The following is a 22993-nucleotide window of genomic DNA, read 5'->3' as shown; positions in this document are numbered from 1 at the left end:
TTGAAATTTGGGGAAAGCACAAACTTTGCCACCCTCTTAAATTTCATACCTACTGCGGGTCGGGGGTACGATTGTAATCCCAGGTGTCCCAAATAGTGGCGGGAGCGATTTCGGCCGCGCGCATGTGTGCTTAGGCGGCCATTGTGTTTGAATGTTTTTTGGAGGCGGTTGCGTGGCGTCTAGATGAAGGTACAAACCTACCCCGGTTTAGACCTTTGGACATCGGGCCGGTAGGTTTCACGGGTCGGAGTTATTAGAAAAGTAATTTCCTTGTACTACCAAACATTGGTCTCACGCGGTTTCGGGCAAGTAGAGGCTCTTTTTGCGCTTCGTTCGAAATTTTGAAACACAAGCATTCACGTTTAGAATACTCTTGAACTTTGAGGATTGACCTAAATAGACAAATAAATTTGACCTTGTATGTTCGAAAACCTCATTAAATTATCCACTTCTTTTGAAATTTTGACACTTGAAAATCCTATAACTATGATTATTTTGAATGGAGGAGCTAAATTAGAATCAATTTTGTACACGACTACATATGCTATTATGTATAAAATCAGAGCAAAGATTGGTGCCCCCATAATTTAGGTATGATTTACAAATGCCATGATATCAAATTCAAATAATTGAATGGACTTCATGTTGAATTAGATTTTTTTAAACCACTTTAAGTTGAATTCAAATCTATACCTATACTAATCCTAGACTCCCTACAAATTCCCACGTTAATCAGTAATTAGGAGCCGTTAATCTAATGGGACCGAGTTATTACGGTGTAGATCTAATCTATCTATTGCTCTCCGGGAAAAAAAGACACCTATTAATTCTCATGTTAATTAAAAATTAGGAGCAGCGTACATCCACCGATTCTTCCTTTCCCGATAAAAAAAATCTAAAGCAGCCATATTATCTCTCTCAATCTCTCACGTCTCTCTTCATATTCTCATGGAAAAGAGATCCAGGTCTCTCTTAGATTGGAACAACGAAGTTGGTCATCGATCCCACTCTCAATCTCTCATGTCTGTCTCTCTCTCCCTCAAACTCTCATCTCTCTTCCTCTCCACAAGCAGATCTCTGTCTCTCCCAATTGCAAATTTGCAGCAAGGACGTTAGGCCATGGATTCTGCGCTCATCTCCACATGGAAACAGATCGTGTCTCTCCCAATTTGCAGCAAGGAATTTAGGGCATGCATCTCCTGCGCTCATGGAGCTTATTACAGTAAAATTATTTTCCTCATCTAGATCAAGTTCGTATTCTCAGTCCTTGCACTAATTTATTTTCAATTTCTTTTTGTCGGTATGGATTCAATTCTTTTCAGGTTCGTCTTCTCAGTCCTCACACTAATTTGTTTTGAATTTCTTTTTGCCAGTTCGGATTCAGTTGTCTTCATCGTGCCCTTTAATAGTGTTGTATAGGGATTCAATCTCCTTTATCGTGTGTCTTCTTGAAGCTGATGATTTCCATGGCAAAATAAAATCAGTGTTCTCGATCCCTGGAAAAACAAAACAAAAAAAATCTTTCTGTAGCGCACAGAAAAGAAACATGTACCTTATATGTAGAAAAAGACACGTCCAAGTACAACTCCAATCCTTCCAATACGGATGGATCTCTATTTTCTCACTAATTGACCCTATCATTGACTCTTTGCTGTGATTTGGCTTCCCCAATCATAGTTTTCTCAATCCCTCAACCAAGATGGGCAGGGGATGGGGGATATGGAGAAGGACGGAGCTCCTGTTGTGGTTGGTGCCGTCGCAAATGGTGGATGTTGACCATGCTGTCCCATGGAGGGAAGGTAATCTTGAAGAACCATTATCTCGTAAAGACATTGACCATTCACTCAGCACAACAGCAGGGTAAGCATGAACACTATGATTTGTCGAAAACAACTAAAAGAATCATGCTATGTTAGACATATAACATTCTGATTGTGTGCTCCAGCTGAATTGTAGTATTAATTTTCTCAAAGTTTCTAGGCCACGATGGTTTATGGATCCAAGGAGTATATGCACTGACTGCAGTTTGAAGCCAATGAATGGTAATTTTCCAAATGACAACATCTCTGTTTTGTTTTATCTTATAACTAAGTTAGAAATTGGATAGCATGTGTTTGATGTTTTTCCTTCAAATCAGAATAATTGCAGGTCTGCTTCTACGGCTAACGTAACCCATCATTACTATCTTCCAGATTTCATATATTTATTATCACTAGATGAATTCAGGTCCGATCGGGTCTTCCCTTTTTCACATGTGCACATTTTGCTAAATGTCATCTAATTCCTGCCATGATTCACAAATGGAATTGCAGTCTGAAAGTTGTGGCACTTGATTTGGAAACACCATAAAAACCATATGATGCTCCAACATAAAGTATCTTTTGATTTTTAAGTTCCACTTATTGAACAATGCACTTCAAAATTCACATTTATGCTATGTACAGACATATGCATGTACACTGGAGCATAATTCTATCAATTACCTATGGAAGACAGTCCAACATGGATGCTCTTAAGAGTACATGTATGTAGCGTTTCAGTTTCTATAGCATGCACTCACCCCTACCCGCCATTATACACTTGATCTGATGATGTTCACTTAAACAAGTTATTTCATCATATTTTCCACACATTTCTCTCAACTAAAACATGTGTATGTTCAGTTTGTCTTCTTAATTTCTTGACCAATTCGCCAACGAGGCTAAATACCTATGGTTATTTTGCGCCAATTGTCCTTTGGGATTGTTAAAAGAACTTCGCCGAGATATGTAACACTGTTGCTCCTGCTACTTTCGGCCATTATATTATTCACATTATTCAGACTTCTATAAATGCACTCCCAACTGCATAATTTCTTAGCTTATTGATTTTATTTCTTCTAACTTTATAAATTCAGAAATGATTATAACAAGGCTGCTGAGTTGTTGGATTTAATACATGTACGTCAAAACTTATGGCTTTTAAAAACTATTTGTTCCCTCTTTTGGTCCTCTAATACACATTTTCCCTTTACGTTGGATAACCAATTCACTTTTGTGCTCATTTTCTTGAGACAGTGAAGATTTGTTTTGCTACTCATGTATAGATATAAAATTTTAATGGTCTTCACGATTCTATCAATCAATAGAGATTTGAACAAAATCCGGTTGATATAATATATACAATTTGGCCCGCACATGTTGAGAAGAGTAATTTTTAAAGTATATTTACAAAGTCTTTTTTTATTTCTATGCATGTACGATATATATTAGGACACTGGACATGCTCACTACTGGAATTCCCAATTTTTCTGAGTGCCAAATGCACTCGGCAAAGGCCAAAAAAACACGGCAGCACTAGGAAAACATGACTATATTGGACGTCTGCCAACAATGTTTATTTTGTCAGGTTCTTTTCTACAGGCACTAAGTAGACAACTGCAAAAAACTTCGCTCAGTGCAGAACAAGGGTAACTCGGTAAACAAATGACACAGACCGAATGATGTGTCAATGACCATCCCACGTGGCACCATAGTTTTGCCATTTTCTGCACTCGGCAAAACTACGACCCAGTAGAGCTACCCAGATGGCACCATGTGTCATGTTTAGGCAAAGGGATCTTAGACACGAGACATCTAACCTAACAGCAACTCTGAATATCCATGTTGGTTTATTGCTAGCCTGATGCTAATATTTGATGTGTTTTCCTCAATTTAAAATCCCCAGGCAGGATGTTTCTAAAATCTACGTATTAACATCACCTGCATCGGATGTTTCTGTAGCATTTGAGGATGCGCACATGGTGTATATTCTAATGAAGGAAGCCTAGGAACAAGCATATTTACGACATACATGGAGAAGATGGTGTCCAATAAAGGGAAAAGTAGCGAAGTAAAACATGATTAGTTTAGAGTGACATGAAAGTAGACTGTCTTTCAACAATAGGTGGATTCTTAAGATAAGGACAGGTGTACAACACAAGAGCTATAATAAGGCCTAACATGGTTGCTGGAAGATATATTTGTACAATAATAGGCATGCACATGCAGCTGTAGTAAAAAGAGTTAATAACTTAATATGAGATATTCAATTCCAGTGCCTGAATGAAAATAGCTGAACAAATTTCTGTAATATAGCAGCCCAATAGTTTGTATAAATACGGATGCATGCAGGTGATGATAGACACTATATCATGTCTGATCCATAAGTAAGTGTGTGTTGTGCATTAAGTTTTCGATTCTTTGTGATATGTTTTGATTAGTTCTGTCGCATCCAGTTTAACATCTTATGTCGTAGACATTTGGTGAAGTATCAGAAAGGAGAGTCTATCGTTAATTCTCTGTTACCATGATGGTATGTAAGGTGAGCAAAAAGAAAATTTGTGGCCTTAATTCCCAGCAACTCTCAAGGTAAGTAAGATGAGTCATATTAATAGATAGTGTTGTCAGGGACCTTGATAGTATCTCTCAGACGAGCACCACTTTATATGGGATAGGAGATGCTTGATCCATGAATAAAATAACTTGGAGCTCCTGTTTAGAGCGTCTACTAAATTATTGGTTCATCCATCTAAATGTTTTTACAAAAACGGGCCTTTTTAGCCGCAAACCGTAGAACAATAGTTCTACGGTATATTTTCATTAAAATAATAGTATGCTACAAATGGGAAGGAAAAAAAGGAAAGAAAGAAAAATAAATAAAAGAGCGCCTCTCTAACTAGCCTCTAAAATAAGGCCTCTTTGATTCACCGAATTGTCTACAATTACAATTCTTAAAGGTGACATCTTATGTTTCAAATGGTTTTGCAGATTGTAGGATAACAAAATGGGATCCGATCTCTCATATGTTTCTATACTTATCCAATGGTATCCTCAATAAATGTCTGTTACTATTTCCCATCCATTGTTTCCACCATGTACAGTGACTAGCCATATAGTAAATGGTTTTTTTTGCACAAAAATATAGTAAATGGTTTTTTGATTATTAATTTCTGTCCTTCATATAGTGGAAACCTAAAAAATATAAATAATGTCAGCATGCTATCTTAAGATATATAGTTTGTGCCAATTCAGTTTATGGTCAGTCAGACGTATCCATTACTTATTCACAGAATTATATTCCCTTTTGAATTAGTCCTGATATCTCAAATCCTTTAGGTTCTGACGGTATGTTGGGTCAATGTGGTTGTACACAACACATTTCGATTTTCTATGGTATGCCATTCCTACTTATGATTTTTTATTGTTGACCATGCTCTTTTTAGATCATGCAAATATAAAAGGCCATATTCTTATTTATAATAGTATATTCTATATTTAAGGACTATTTTTATCATTTTTGTGGATAAATATGAAGTGAGAGAATGTTTATTTTATTCTGTAACTTTCTTTTACAACTACAAAATTTAGAAATTTGAGTGATTGGCATAAAATACAACTAAAAATTCATTTTCTCTTATCAAATGTGCTATATTCAATATGCAAAAACAAGTGATAGTACCACTGATCTAAAAAATACAATGTTCTATATTTAAGAATATTGTGGGATCTGTCGTGGTGAAAAGAACAATGTGGAGTCTATTTTCCAGCGGAATATTATGCGATCTCATTGAATTATATCGAATGTATATTGTGTATTACTATATTTGACTGCTTTTGTGAGAAAGTTTGCTTGACTTAACCATCTCAGAACACCGGCTAGACATACCAGTTCAAAATTATTTATGTTTAGTATTAATGATAAATCGAAAAAAATTGTAAGAAAAAAAACTAACTAGATTATTTTAAGACTTGACAGACAAGACAGAGGTTAATATGTAACGACACATCACTTCAACCTATCAAATGTTAGCTTTCACAATTCTAATACTATAAAAAGTACAAATGTGAACTTAATTAGCCTCAGTATTTCAAAATATAACTAAAATATGGGTGTAGACCTGTCGAAATAAACATGGAACAAGATAAGTCTCCCATGAGAATAGAAATTTGTGTCCAGGCGTTTACATTAGAAATCTAAGCAAAAATAGCAAGAAATGTTTATATATGTTATATTTAATTACATAGTAAATTTGCAATTTACTGTTTGCATTATGGAAAGTAACCGTTGAGAACATTATCATAATTTCATACATTATGCAAAAACTGTATATAGCCAATATTATATTGTTGAAGATTATATTTCAAAAGTTATGTAATGATTATACTTCAAATGCATGCGACATTTTCATATCGTCATCTTTTGTAATTACTAAATAGTTGTAATTTTAGTTTGTCTGTACGTTTGTAGTTCTTTTATAGGAGACAAGCCATTGCACAAAAAATATTGTCGATCCCATACCGTAGAAAGCTGTATTGCATGCTAGCCCGTGCGAATGCACGGGTTGGCGACTAGTGTATGCTAGTTCATAGGTATCTATTTATAATGTTCATTGTGTAACGTTCGATGTATAATGTGCTTTACACACACAACATGAACTATACTCACGTTTATATTCGATTGCTAAAGCGATGCATTGTCTGGACTTCAAAATACTAACTATGTGGATCAATTGTGTCGAATAATAACATAGACATGCTCAAATTCGATAGAATCTAGATGTTTAATGGATCAATGACCGTTCCTTACGCGAATTGCAAATATCATGATCCCATCCTAATATTTGGATACAATTTATATCTTTAATCAATGTGTACAGCAGTCTTTTACATGTAGTTTCACTCTCCATCGGTGGTCTCTCACACATGCTCACACACTCTCTTCCGAGGTGTCTTTCTCGCACACATGCTCTCGATATAACCCTTCCTCCCTCCCTCTCGTAACCATTTACGATTGTTTTCACTAACCTTTATCAGAAGCACTCTTCCTCTTGCAAGCATACACATGCACAATCCCCATCGACCCTTTCTATATACATAGACATGCTTACGTGTCTCTTGTATGCACATTATCTTTAGGCCTGTCTCTCAGGCATTGTCTCAGACCTCTCTTCCTAATCGACGAGTATGATTGAGGGAGTCCTGGACTAAGGGGTCCTCGGGCGTCCGGCTTGTTATCTATGGGCCGGACTGATGGGTTGTGAAGACATGAAGGCCGACATTGGTGCTTTCATTGAGAGTTCCACTGTACCGCCGACAAAAGGTTCGATGGCCCCTTCAATCGTCAATAATGACGCTGTCCAGGGAGGAATCTTCCTTCCCGGACAGATCTTTGTATTCGGCAGCTTCGTACCGCAGGCCAACTCGCTTGGCCACCTGGAGCAGATCGACAGCTAGGCCCCTGGCCATCAGGACGGATTCGAAAGCTTGAACTACGCCACGGATATCCGTGGAGACTTGATCTTAGAGGGACTTGAGCCCGTGGCGATCGATCCCCCTTATCCCGATGAACGTGACTTAAATCTGTCATCGGATCACACCCAGGAGCTGGTTCCTGCTGTTGCAACGACCTTAGAGCCATAACAGATTGAGCCATCCGAGGCCTTAGAGTCCGCGGCATTGGAGCCGCACGTGGACTCGACGCCCTGCGATATTCGCTTTAACGGAGCTTCGGACTCGTCTCCGGCTATAAGTTCTGGACTGTGTACACCCACGGACACCGAGCTAGATCGGTTATCGATCTTCGAGTTCAACACTGCTAACGTGTTCCAGGACTCGCCTTTGGGCGATGTGCTAAAATCTTTAAGGAAATTGTCCTTGGAAAAGGACTCATAGCCGAACTATGTCCGGTTCGAGCTAGAGACGGATGATGAGGAATTTCGCTTCCCACCCGCCACCCACTTCATAGCCACCGTCGATGACTTAACCGACGTGCTCGACTATGGCTCCGAAGACATCGACGTTATGGACGACGATGCCGACAAGGAGCAAGGCTAAGACCCACCATTTACTGGACGTTGGACGGCCACCTCTTCATACGATGTGTACATGGTTGATACACCTAAAGGATCTAGCGACGACAAAGAAGAGCCGAATGCGAACAAAACCTCCGAGACACAGTCCAAGCGTCGGCGGCCCAAGCGCCGCCCCAAGCCCCGCCGCTCAAAGAACGGCAACACTGGCACCGGAGAAAATAGTACTCCGGGCGATGCTGAAAACAGTGAAGACCCCGCCGGGGCTACATCCGAACAGGAACACGACAACAAGCAAGATAACCCTGACGAACAGGCTATAGAAGATGACCTGGAGGACAATAGTTATCGTCCGCCCTCCGAGGAGGAAACAAGCCTTGGCAACAAAGACTTCATGGTGCCCGAGGATCCTCTCGAGGAGGAGCGCTTCAAGCTTCAGCTCATAGCCACTGCAAGGAGCCTGAAAAAGAAACAAAAGCAGCTTCAAGCTGAACAAGACCTGCTCGTCGACAGATGGACTGATGTCCTGTCAGCTAAGGAATTCTCCCTTAACCGCCCATCCAAGAGCTACCCGAAATGGAGATTGCTAGCTCAATTCGATGAGGAGGCACCGGAGCACATATCTCCCTCGCGTAATGCGGACCGACCACCACATGGCTGGGACAGGGCGGCTGAACGGCCACCCTGCGGTTGGGATAAAGCGGCAACTCAGGCCGAACAGCAGCCCGCCCCACCGCCTCTCAAAAACAGGGACATACCAGCTCGGGACCATACATACGATCTTCGGCAAGAATTGGACAGTAGAGCAGGACACGACAGATCTATATACCGATCGCGAGGACGTTTCCATACTTGGGAAGACAGCTACCTATTCAGACGCAACAAACTTAATCACACCTCGGCTGATAACCACAGACGGATGTCGTCGGAGATAGGTCGTAATGCGGCCCGCTATAGAGGTGCCACACACCCTCTCTGCTTCACAAACGAGGTGCTGGATCATGAATTCTTGGAGGGGTTCAAGCCTGTCAATATTGAATCATACGACGGCACAACCGACCCGCAGTGTGGACCGAAGATTTTATTCTTCACATACACATGGCCCGAGGAGATAACCTCCATGCCATCAAATACCTCCCATTAAAACTCCAAGGACGAGCTCGACACTGGCTAAATAGTCTGCCCGAGAACTCTATCGGCAGCTTGGAGGACTTGGAAGAAGCCTTCCTCGACAACTTCCAAGGCACATATGTCCGGCGGCCCGATGCCGATCACTTAAGCCACATAGTTCAACAACCTGGAGAATCAGCCAGAAAATTCTGGACTAGGTTCCTAACCAAAAAGAACTAGATCGTTGACTGTCCAGATGTTGAAGCCTTAGCGCCCTTTAAACATAGCATCCATGACGAATGGCTCACCCGCCACCTCGGCCAAGAAATGTCGAGGTCCATGGCAGCCCTCACGACACTTATGACCCGCATTTGCACGGGAGGGGACAGTTGGCTGGCTCGTAGTACAAACACAGCCAACAAAGCAGGCCCCTCCGAGGCCAAAAGCAGCACCAACAAACTCTGGCGCAACAGACACAAACGCCGAAGCAATGGCGACAACACCGATGACACTACCATTCACGTCGGATTCAGTGGCTCCAAGTCCGGCCAGCGAAAGAAGCCCTATAAAAGGAACGGCGGAGGACCATCTAGCTTGGACTGCATACTCGATCGTCCGTGCCAGATGCATGGCACCCCATACAAACCGGCCAACCATACTAACAGAGATTGTCGGGTCTTTAAGCAAGCCAGCAAGGTAAATAGTATAAACAAGGAAGGGGAATCACAGAGCAAGGATGAAGACGAGGAGCCCCGGCATCCGAAGCCGAACACTGGGGGCAGAAGAAATTCCCGCCTCAACTCAAAACGGTGAACATGATATACGCCACACACATCCCCAAAAGGGAACGCAAGCGCACACTCAGGGACGTTTATGCGGTAGAGCTAGTCGCCCCAAAATTTAACCCATGGTCGTCAGTCCCGTTCACCTTCGATTGTCGTGATCATCCAACTAGCATCCGTCATGGCGGTTCGGCCGCATTTGTACTCGACTCAATCATCGACGGACTTCACATTACACGAGTCCTAATGGACGGTGGTAGCAGCCTCAACCTGCTCTATCAGGATACAGTACGGAAGATGGGAATTAATCCCTCACAAATCAAACCCACGATAACTACCTTTAAAGGAGTCATACCAGGCATAGAGGCCCGTTGTACGGGCTCGATCATGCTAGTGGTGGTCTTCGGTTCCCCGGATAACTTCCGAAGCAAAGAACAAATCTTCAATATCGTCCCATTTCGCAGCGGCTATCACGCCCTGCTCGGACGAACCGCATTCTCTAGATTCAATGCGGTACCACATTACGCTTATCTCAAGCTAAAGATGCCCGGCCCACATGGCATGATTACAGTAAATGGAAACACGGAATGCTCCCTCCGTAAAGAGGAGCACACTGCCGCTCTAGCAGCAGAGGTACAAAGCGGCCTTCTCAAGTAGCATTATAATCCGGCTGCCGAGCCCTAGGACATCATCAAGAGGGTCCGGACCACACTGCAGCAGGACAGCTCGGCTCGACAAGAGCAGAATTAGCAATATGACCTCCGTCCCAGCCCCGACGAAGCAATGGCACTAATAATGCGCGTACATAAACCACGCACTCAAAACACCATGGGAATCGATGGAGGCATAACTCGTCCGCAATCCACTATTCGGCTCGACCGACACCGGGATTCACACGCCTTTACTTTCGCTTTTTATTATGGGTTTTTTCTCTTTTCGAGGTCTATGCAGATGACTCGTTTGCAGAACACACCAAGGAGGCAAGGAGCTCGGGAATACAAAGGAACCCCCAGGTGGTCTCTATTAACGATCGCCATACTTGTTTTACATACCCTCACATAGGCCACCCTTGGTTACGGCATGATAAATAGCTTTACTTGCTTATCACATTATTTGCACGAAGTACGCCTCGACGTACCAATTACATCACAATGGTGAATAAATGGTGGCATCAGCTTATTACCTAATTTTCCTGTTTTCTCACCTTTGTACATATTGCTTATTGCACACGTACACCATGGTATGTATTACTGCGCCAGGGGCTTCATTACACCCAACACTACGACAATAAAAAGTCCGAACACTTCTATAGTATAGTTCGGCACCCCCAACTTATAGCATTATATGCATCGGCTCTGAATCATGTCTTTAGTCAATAGTTGGGTTGCCCAACTCTTGTGCTTACTACCTTACGTTCCTCTATATCGGCTAGGGTCATAAAGGGAGAACTACTGCGATTGTGTCCCGGTTCTTCTGGACGAGCACCTCAATAGAGAAAGCCAAAAACTGACTGTCATTATGCGGCGAGAGCCGGTCAGCTGTTTGAGAGGTTCCAAATCGTTAGAGATTTTTTCCGCTTCGCATGAAGAATCGGTCCCTCCGATTAGGCGTGTATAGCGCCCCTAGTTCGGCCTTCCGAATACAAGGGGCTGCGCCAAACTTTTTAATTGTGAAACTCCTATGGCTAAGTGAGGGTGGTAAAGGCCGCATAGTCTGATTGCCTTGTTCGTTGCGCTAAACACCTCCTTTAAGGACCAGAATGTGGAGTAAAGAGTGTTTAGATTTATCCCGAACACCCCCGTACTATCTATGTCGGGGTAGAAGCCGACGACTGGTCAACCCTTAGATTTCATAAATGGCCACACAGGAGGTAAAATGTAAATCATAAGCATTATAATACATAACATCACTGCTCCATATTACAGGATGGTATAATATAAATGTTCGCATGCGAAAATGATATCCTTCGTACATAGTTCCGCCACAAGGCGGGACCCCTCCAGGACGCCGACAAAATAGAGCTCGGGTCGACGATGCTCCTTGCCCTCCTGCTGTCCCTTGGTCATCATCTTCTTGGCATCCAGCTTTGCCCAATGCGTCTTGACGCGGGCAAAGGCAATACACGCACCTTCGATGCAGACCGGCCACTTCACGGTTTCAAGCCATGGGCATGCGTTAACAAGCCGCAAATAGCTTCTAGGTACAGGCTCGGCAGGCCACAGCCGGACTATCAGGTCCTTCATGGCTAGCTCCGCCGACTTGTGCAGCTCGACCAACTGCTTCAGCTTGTCAATGAAGGGCAACGGATCTTCAGGTCCAAGATACTGGGACCATAATAGCTTCTCCGTAGACATTCCTTCTTTGGCTCTGTAATACTCAGCAGCATCCGATATACTGCGAAAGATCTGTAAACGCCCCTGGAAAACCCGAATTCGGATAAGTACAAGGAACATTTCTTACACACACTTTCTATGCATGGCGAAAGATTTACCCGCCATAATCTTCTTAGCCGCCTGAATCTCTTGGAGAGCTTCCTGGGCTTCAGCTCGTGCATCCTGTGCGCTCCGGTGGGCCTTCGCCAGTTCGGACTCCTGCTCCTTACAATCACGCTCCAAGGACTCAAATCTCTCGATCACGCCCTGGAGCTGTTGCTGTGCCTCGGCAACCTTGGCCTCGTGCTTCTCGCGCACGGCGTGTTCCGTGGATGATTTGTCCTTGGCCTCAGCTAACGCCTTCTTAAGTGCCGCCACCTCGGTGTTGCCACTAAAAAGTTTATGACACTTTAGTCCGGCTGGACTACTCATTTTTTTGAAATATACCCATTAGTTACTGCATACCTTGGCTATCTTCCAGGTGCTTCTTCACGAGGCCGAGCTCCTCCTCGGCCCGCTCCAGTTTCTGCTTCAGTCAAGAAACTTCCGCAGCATGAGCATTGGCAGCCTGCAGTGATACCTGCTTATTCACATAGACCACTCATGTTAGACTCCTGTGATATTTATTCTCGATCCTCTGTTTGGCTTTTCCTCCCGAACACCAAACAGAGCATCGTGGGCCACTGTCTATACGGCGATATTTTTCCTACAATCACATTACTCACCTCAAAGCCCGTTAGAAGGCTGGTGCAGGCTTCGGTCAGTCCGCTTTTGACAAACCGAACCTTCTCTATTACCGTGTCCATAAGAACACGATGCTCATCCATGATAGAGGCGCCTTGTAGAGCCTCCCGCAAATTATCCGGTGCCTCTGGTTGGACAGAGGTGACCGGTGGAACAGGCACATTCCCTCCCTGGGGGGAATGCCGTTCGGTGGACCCGGAGCCATGTAGATCTCCGGAATGGTATCCGGCTGAGGCCCGAAGGGAACTCGGGCCCCATCACCAGTCCCCGTGGGGACTTTTTCCCCCATATGTCTGGCGGCCGAGGACTCATCCTGGGGCGTTACCCCGATGGTCTCCGGAATCTCCCCCGGCTTGGGAAAGTCTTTTTGGACGCCACCTCGTCGTCACCCTTGGGTGAGATGGAATGAGCAGGTGGCGGAGACATGCTAGCCATCTCCTTTGAGTCCAGCTAATCCTATATCGAGGATCGCGGGGAGCCGTCGCGTGCCGAACTGCAATGACAAGGTTTAATATGCGTCAGTATTACAAATCGAGAAGGCTGGATGTTTTTGATTCTGGTACTCACGAGGCGGCCCAAGGCTTGGTCCGACGAGGTCGCTCCGGACTGCTGTCAACATTCCATGCGGAGTTATCCGCGAAGGAGTCTCTCCCCCTCTTGGGCGCCTTCGCCTACAAACTCGGGGAGGCCTCCCTTTTCTCCCTTCCTCTCGCAGGAGGGGAGTCACCTCCATCCTCATCGTCATCTTCGGCGGTTGAAGGGTCTGTCACGTCGTCAGACGAGATGACCAAGGTGCTCCTTCGGTGAAGCCCACGCCTGGTTCACTTGAACGTGGTTTTGACCTTCTTCTCTAGCACGTCGTAAGGTGCCGGAAATAGCATGTTGGTAAGAAGTGGGGTTTCTTCATCTTCGGGCAGCGGAGCCGGGCTATTAATCCGTCCCGCTAGATCGACCCAGGCCTGAGAAAGAAATTGACAAGAAGGCTTAGTATCCTTCCTCGAAGTGTGTCCTTAAAGACTACACCTTGACGTCGTACCGAATTGTACTGACGCTTAAAGTTAAGCTCGCGATCTTTGGTCAAGGGTGGCGGCGTCTCGCTGCACTTGAAGAGCACCTTCCAGATAGCTTCATGCATCGTGCCGAAGAGCCTTAGCAGCGTCAGGTGCTCGGCCGGATTGAACTCCCACAAATAACAGGTCCGGCGCTGACATGGAAGGATCCGGCGTACAAGCATGACCTGGACCACATCAACGAGCTTGATCTTCCGGGCTATCATATTCTGGAGGCACGTTTGGAGCCCCGTGATCTCTTCCAGAGATCCCCAGGTCAGGCCCTTCTCCTGCCAAGAGGTAAGCCGCATCGGGACTTCGGATCGGAATTTGGGAGCCGCCGCCCAGTTGGCATCGTGCAGCTCGGTGATATAGAACCACCCTGATTGCCATCCCTTCACCGTCTCTACAAAGGAGCCTTCGAGCCAGGTGTTATTGGGCATCCTGCCCACCATGGCACCTCCGTACTCGGCCTGTTGGCCGCGCACCACCTTTGGATTTACACTAAAGTCTTCAGCCATAGACCAAAGTGAGGTGGGATGCAGAGAAAGGCTTCGCACACAACTATGAATGCGGAGATATTGAGGACAAAGTTGGGGGCCAGATAGTGGAAGTCCAACCCATAGTAAAACATCAATCCTCGGACAAATGGATGAACAGGGAATCCCAGCCCACGAACGAAGTGTGTGAGAAACACAACCCTCTCTTAGGGATCGAGGGTAGGGACGATCAGCCCTTTTTCAAGGAGTCGGTGAGTAATCTCCTTGGCTAGAAAACGGCCTCCCGGAGCTCCTGATGTTCTTCTCCTTAACGGAGGAGGCCATCCACTTGCCTCCAGCTCCGGATTCGGACATGATTGGAGTGTCTTCTCGAACGAGGAAAAGTCGAAAGCTTGGGCACTAGAGCTCAAGTACGGAATGACTGGAGATGAAGACGGGCGTGGGTAAAGGAAGAGTGTCCTTATCCCCTTATAAAGACCGCAAATATCGAGCACCTCCCCACTCGCCTTAAACTCACCTATTCTCGAGAGCCGTGCAAAACGACACGGTTGGGTTACCCATGCCCGTATTGATGAGAATCCCGTAATGAGGGGGGCACAATCTCTGCTTCGACAAGATGTGCGAATGACAACTGCATCTCGCAACATGGAGCGGCAGACGAAAAACGGTTCCAAATTACGACCGGACAAACGCGATGTCATGTTGTAAAAGCTGTCAGCGGATTAGACTCGTGTGAGAATATATATTCTCTCTGCGATTATATATGGTGTGTGTGACAGGTCCGGATACAATCATCGCATCCGAAGACTATCTTGAAGTTCGGAAAGAAGGGAACCCGCCTTGCAATGCCGAAGACAAATCTGCGCGCTGGACTCCTCGTAATTGAAGCCAGGTTCAGGGGCTACTGGGGGAGTCCTGGACTAAGGGGTCCTCGGGCATCCGACCTGTTATCTATGGGCCGGACTGATGGGTTGTGAAGACATGAAGGCCGAATACTGCATCGTATCCGGATTGGACTCTACTTAGCGTGGAAGGCAAGCTTAGCGATCGAAGATTCCTTCTTATGTAACCGACTCCATGTAAACCCTAGATCCCCTCACTGTCTATATAAACTGAAGTGGGTAGTCCGGAAAGGACACCATGTATACTCATTACCATACCCACATAGGCTAGACTTCTAGGGTTTAGCCATTACGATCTTGTGGTAGATCCACTATTGTAACACTCATATTCATCAATATCAATCAAGCAGGACGTAGGGTTTACCTCCATAGAGAGGGCCCAAACCTGGGTAAACATTGTGTCCCCATCTCCTGTTACCATCGATCCTAGACGCACAGTTTGGGACCCCCTACCCGAGATCTGCCGGTTTTGACACCGACAATGATTCTAGCAGAGCATTCTGTAGGATGCCCTTAAAGGGGTTACCTTAGTCCGATAACCTAGGGTTACAAATCCTAGCCGACTTTGTCATTGGACATAGAGTCCTTCACAATTATGCTATCTTTGTCTTGTACGACTAGTCATCCATGGGTCTCCCTAAATGCGTAACAGGCCGACCAATGTGGCGCAGGATGAAACCGAATGAAGGGCCTCACCTCGACCCATGGACCTCATGCGGTGACACACCCTCTGCCCCCACATATCATTATCTTCTCACACCCACACATACCAACACAGACACCACACACACAAAAAATATTCTCCTAGTGCCTCTATCCACTCCCCCCTTGCGTATACACACTCAAGGGAATCTCTCGCTGTGACGTCATATTCGTCTCTCTCTCTCTCTGTACCACTCTCATTTCTCGTGCTATCTCTTCCACGCCCCCCCTATCGGCCCCTCTATCCATGCCTCCCTCGAATACGTAATACACGCACATACCTCTCTAGGACCTGCCAAATGCATCAACTACACATTCACACATGTTACATCACGTACCCCATTGATCTAAAAAGCCCTCTCTTCATGTTTATTTCGCATACAATATTCCTTTTGAATAAAGTGTGGCCAAAAAAATATTTTAGAATTTCTACATATATACAACATTACAAAGTTATATGGAGGAGTATGAATGCTTGCATTGCATGGTGCCCACAATGATATTTATTCCGCACTGTGAATTTGTATATTTATATACTATATATAAAGTTAGTCATAATAAAGAGAAATGAAGAGCATCTCTCTCTCCATCGCATACCCCCCTCTACGACCCTTTCACGTACGCACACAAGCTATCTCCAGGTCCTTTAAAGGTAAGCCCCAGCACATTCACACATGTTTCATCTTTCTCTCGCGATATATACAATGACGATCATTGTGTTTGAAGCGAAAGCACGATACGTACATTGGACTTAAGAATCCACTCATTACGGTCACCATTTATGTTTTGTGGTTATTATACAGTCACGGGCTCGCCGTACAACTCTGTATTTGCTCAAGAAACGACTAGTTGACCAGTTAAATGCTCCATCTGGCACCTCTAGTGTTGCATCACATTATCTCACTACCATCAGGACCACCTATCGGCTTGCATCTACTCTACATCTACACTCTTATAAAATACTAGCAAGATGCCCATCCGTTGCACGGAACATCAAGGTGCATTTGTATGAGTATTTTATCTTGTGGGAGAAAAGGATGAACAAGCGAAGGCCTTATTTGCAAGTGTGGAGAGGGGTCCTATCCATTAGATATAGATCGGACGACCTATATTGCAGGATGGAAGGAACACGATTATCACCAACTATGCTTTTTATAAGCGTAGGGATAAAATAAACTCTTATAAAAAATAGAGTTGGTGATGATGATGTGCTTGCCATCCTGCAATATAGGCCGTCCGATTTATATCTGACGGATAGGAAAGAAACCATGACAATTTTGCAAAAAGGTACCCACACACCTCTCCACATTTGCAAATAAGGCCTTCCCTCGTTCATCCTTTTCTCTCACAAGATAAACTAGTCATACAAATGCATCTTGACGTTACGTGCAACGCACGGGCATCTTGCTAGTAAGAATGAAAACAAACAACAACAAAATATTGGATGGTGGTTCGAAGTCATGACCGCGGGCAGAGCGGACAAGGTGGCCTTATATTGGTATGCTGAGCCGTCTGTTTTAAAACACATGATCTGGTGTGGTGATTATGCACACACACACAAGCTTGCACATGAACTGCATGCACGCAACACTCACAGGAACACATGCACCCACGCACGCATGCAACACTAACACGCACACACGCACGCATGCATGCACACACCAGTACACCACACGACCAACACACACTCTCACACTCAAGTGCTCAACCTACACGTGCATGCGCACACATCAGGCCCTGACAGACACATACACAACCAGGTGATTCCCATGCACGGGGTGGAGTCTTGTCGCGCCTGCGTAAATTTGTGTTTATCTGACCTTTTCCGTGTGCGAACTGACAGGTGGGATCCACAAGGAACATGGTCAATTTAACTAGTAAACATGGTGCCACGCTGACTATTTGGCCAGTCAACAGAGTGCTATCCGATGATGAACCATGAGCAAGTGACCGTATAATCACTGCAAAACGTATATAGTGACCTTAATCAGCTTATTCTGAAGTTTGGTGAACGTATTACGCTTTTCTCTCTGTAGGCCCTCCAAAATTACATCTCTACACGTTCTCGCATGTTACATCTAACAACTATGCAATACAGCACTACTACTACACTCTAACACAATAAATCATAGTATGTGTTTTTAGTTTTACTAGATATCATATTGTTACTTAATTATTCAGTATGCATACATTAAAATTGCCTTTGAAATGTATGGCCAGTATCATATACCGTGCGGGAAAAATCCCGCCCTTTCCTGTTTAATCGGGTTTGTATCGATGGATCGTGCAAAACAGCAAAACTATAGTACTATATACAGTACAAGTGATAGTTCACTGGGCCGTCATGTCGTGTACTCCTCCGTTGTAAGAGTGGAGCGCTCTCTTTCATAAATCTTCTAGTACCTTTTGCCGACATGTGGGGCATCAAGCTACCGGGTCCACATGCCATACCGGAATACAGTGCAGAGCAGCCAGGGTGAAGCACCCAGTCATGGCGCTGGCGTAGTAATGAGCAATGAGGCGTCAAATCACAAAGCTGCAGCTTTCCCGCAGTTAAAGTTGGAGGGACGAAGTAATAATGCTAACAAAAGAAGTTGAAGGGACGAAGCAACCATCATTTCACTCGTAGCTGAATCCTCTTCTCCCTCATCTTCTTCAAGTTAACCACGTGTTGCTTCTGCCGTTGTCAGCCTCATGTGGGAAGCGGATCGGCTTGGTAAAGCACTGACACGTGGGACCGCATGTTAGAAAACCACCAGGACAACATCCTCTAAAAATAAGAAACCTCCCCCGCCATCCGCACGGCAAAATCGCCTCCTTTTTACTAATCTTGATTCTATAATTTTTTAGATCAATATAATTGAGATTTGTATAGATAGCACACAGGAGCAATTCCAAGTGGTATAGTTAAGGGCATCCACAATGTGTAGCCAAATGTGAAAATAGCTTTTGGCATCCTGGGAACCATTGTGGATGGTGTTGCCAAAGCCAAAAGCATGAAACTGAAGCTCCCTGATTGATTGAAGGAATAGAAAAATGCAACGTCTCTCCTCTTTCTCCCGTGCTTGGACGCATGTACATTATAGAGGACATAGTCTACTCCCCTGCCCCTTCTATCACAAATCACAAAGCAGTGACGCGTCAAATCAGAAAGCACGGACGAAGCAACCATCATTCCACTCTTCACTGACTCTGCTTCTCCATCGTCTTCTTCGAGAAACTATGTCACCGCCTTAAGCTGGACGGACGATGCTATTGTGTACTAGTAGTACTAGTACATTTACGCGTCCTTTGGTTCAACGGACTTCCTGGATGCAAATAAGGTGGTTGTCTCGGCTTGTAGGCAACACTTGCAAATGACTTACCATGGTCTCCCTCAATGGTGTTCTCCGTCGAATGCACTTCGCCATACCACAACGTTCGAGATATCGTCAATGTCACCGCAATGGGGAAGGAAGTCAAATATAGTTACTACCTCCATTTTTTGTACACAAGGCCAGTATATAAAAATTACAATTTGCAAAAGGCCACTAACACTAATTGAGGCAAAATTGATGGGGTTTGCCTCGTACTAGCAACAAAGGACATTAACATCCCCTGCATGCATGCGGAAGTGAGAAGGTTGGTTTGCATGAGGAGTGAGATGGTTAGCTCTTTGGGCCTTGGAGAAAATTTACGAATTAATTGACACATGAAACAAGGATTTATATCGATTAATCCCGCGAAGGAAAACCCTGCCTTTCTTTTTTAACACTAGTACTCCTAGTACGTAGTACTATGTACTTATCCTGTTTGGGTCTAGGCCTTGCATTGCCATACTTCGCCACACATTTTTTCCAAGCTTTCCTAAAGTTTTCAAAATGAAAAGGAGGTAGACTTGCGCACGGCTGTCGCGGTCGCACCGCACCCTCACACGGTCGCTCCTGCACGCCGCGGTCGCACCGCACCCTCACATGCATAGTCGCTCCTGCACGCCGCAAACCCAACCAAGGGAACGCACCCTCACTTACACGTGATGTCGCATGTGAACAAACCAACCTCAACCATCCTACCGCTGACACATAATTTTCATTCATAGAGTATGTTTATCCAACCGCATGTTGGTGAGTATCCGTACGGCTCATGTGGTGGTCTATTGGGGAAGAAGAAGAGGTGAGGAAGAAGGGTTAGGAGATGTAGGATATTCATCCAACCGCCTGAAATGGTAGACTGACCCAAGTCAGGAAACTTGCATAACAATATATGTTTTTACACAGCAAAAGATCCATAAAAACAACAACATAAAGAAAAACTATCACTGCTCGCGGAACGAGACGACCTCGTCGTCTTTGGCTGCCGGCGTGAACCAGCCGTAGCTGCTGACGTGTGTCTTCGCACCGTGGTTGTCCTCGACCTCCAGCTACTCGTTCACGCGGAGCATGCGGGCGCTCTGCACGGACGAGAGCACCGCCTGGTTCAAGTTGAGGACGTCCGGTTCTGCCTGCAGGAGGGCCTCGATGGCAGCGGCATCCGCTCGCTCCGCGTTGAGTCGAGCCTCCGCCGCTTGGTTCAAGTCCAGGACGTCCGGTTCTGCCTGTAGGAGGGCCTCGATGAGAGCGGCATCCGCGCGCTCCGCGTCAAGTTGAGCCTTTGCCACCCGGTTCTAGTCCAGGAAGTCCGGTTCCGCCTGCAGGAGGGCCTCGATGGCAGCATCATCCGCGCGCTCCGCCTCAAGTTGAGCCTCCGCTGCCCGGTTCAAATCCACGACATCCGGTTCCGCCTGCAGGAGAGCCTCGATGGCAGCGGCATGCGCGTGCTCTAGGTCGAGTTGAGCCTCTGCCTCCCGGTCCTCCTTTAGTATCGCCAGGTTGAACCGCTAGTCCGCCTGCACCATGGGGGACTCAGACGCCGGCACGAAGTCGACGTCCATCGTCTCATACCCATCAGGGGCCTTTTGCGTCACGACCTCCGCCATGAACATTAGATCGGCTTCCTCCTCCTTGTAGCTTGTCTCCAGAGAACTCGGGGATTGGCCCGCCGCAAAGCAAGCTTGGGAACGGAGGTCTCTAGAGCCGACCGCCGCTGTGATTTCTACGCGGCGCTCCGGCGTCAGCATCTTGTAGTACGTGATCTTGCGGCACACCATGGCTTTCCGGCGAACTAGGGGACGCTTGATGCGGGCTAGGGGATCGAAAGGTGGGGGAAGGGGCAGTAAATTAGGTGTGGTTTTAGGGCAGTGGCTGGCGTACACCGAGCAGCGAAGGTTCTGGTGTGAATAGTGGTTCCGGTGACGACCGGTCAATCGGTTTTGACTGTACATCACTCTTGCCGCGTTCACGTTGCAGCCTGGCACGCTGGACCCTCCATGTCGCTCACCGAATGGAACGCGCTTCGTCTTGTGTTTTCGCTCGCTTGTGGGACCGCAGTTGAGAGAAAACCGATGTCCCTCCCCCTCCCCCGCCCGCGTCATTTTATGAAGAGTAAATAAAAACAGAGGGAGTATACTACGGATGAGGATCCCCTGACGTGGCCGAACCCATTGAGTAACTGACATGCGGGGCCTAGCAAGCATGGGGTCCGCTAGTAAGTGACCGAATGGGGGGGGGGGTAAGGCAGGGATACGTATGTGAAAGGAGTTTCCAATGATATAATTTTCACATTATACATCTCATGTACTATTAATCATGTCAATAGTTAAATGCGGTTTTGAAAAACGCATTAGAGCATGGTTAATAATATAGCCAGTCGATGGCTATAAGGAACTACCATGTCATCTATAGCCATCATCTATTATATGCACTCATATAGTAGTGTGGGCTATAAGGTTGGGTATTTCCCGCAAATTTTTTATAAGGTTGGCTATTGTATTAGTACTTTTTTCCATCTCCTCTCCATCTCTTTCTTCATATTTATTGTACGTATTTAACTAGGAATGTGTATATAGCTAGGCTCTTGCATGAGAGCTCACTCCCCTTACTTTTTCACATCTCTCTCCTCCACATGGGCCATATATAAATGGAAGGAGGGGGTACAACTATGAGCACTGCATACTCTAGTACAGATGTTGTCAGTACTCCACTAGTACTATTGGACAGGGAGCTTAAAAAAGTTACTATTGGACTGGCTATACGTGGCGAAATCCTAGTAGGAAGAGCATGCACGAGAACAAGCACATTCATGTGGTTGAAAACAAATTGGAAACCATCTCGTGTACAAATCTAGGAGTACGTATGAATCTAACAATATTGATTGGGCGTTGTTGAATGTTGATACTTTTTTATCAAAGTAGAGATACTTTCACTACACATAAAACTTAGATGTAAACAAGAAAGGAGGGAGTATATTGTACGTTCAAAAACAAGACGAACATTGAATACCCTTTATATATGATTTGCGGATGCTATGATTGAGGGAGTCCTAGACGAAGGGGTCCTCGGGCGTCCGGCCTGTTATCTATGGGCCGGACTGATGGGCTGTGAGGACATGAAGACCGAAGACTGTACCCGTGTCCGGATGGGACTCTCCTTGGCATGGAAGACATGCTTGGCGAAAAACTATGGAGATTCCCTCTTATGTAACCGACTATATGTAACCCTAGATCCCCCTGGCGTCTATATAAACCGGAGGGTGTAGTCCGGAAAGGATATACTCAATACCTTAGTCATACAGGCTAGACTTCTAGGGTTTACCCATTACGATCTCGCGGTAGATCAACTCTTGTAATTCTCGTATTCATCAATATCAATCAAGCAGGACGTAGGGTATTACCTCCATCAAGAGGGCCCGAACCTGGGTAAAACTTCGTGTCCCCTGTCTCCTGTTACCATCAACCTTAGACGCACAGTCCCGGACCCCCTACCCGAGATCCGCCAGTTTTGACACCGACAATGATCGTCGGTTCAAAATTTTGAATCGGCCTTAGGTATCACACATGCCCCCACTCATTCTCTCTTGATTTCATCTTCGGGTCTGAAGATCGATTGAAAGAGGACTAGGGTGGGTACAATACGTTTGTTTCGCTTATG

The sequence above is a fragment of the Triticum dicoccoides genome, chromosome 7A (genome assembly GCF_002162155.2).
Source record: "Triticum dicoccoides isolate Atlit2015 ecotype Zavitan chromosome 7A, WEW_v2.0, whole genome shotgun sequence".
Classification (NCBI taxonomy): domain Eukaryota; kingdom Viridiplantae; phylum Streptophyta; class Magnoliopsida; order Poales; family Poaceae; genus Triticum; species Triticum dicoccoides.
The sequence above is the reverse complement of the archived record's forward strand: the minus strand, read 5'-3'. Positions refer to the sequence as shown.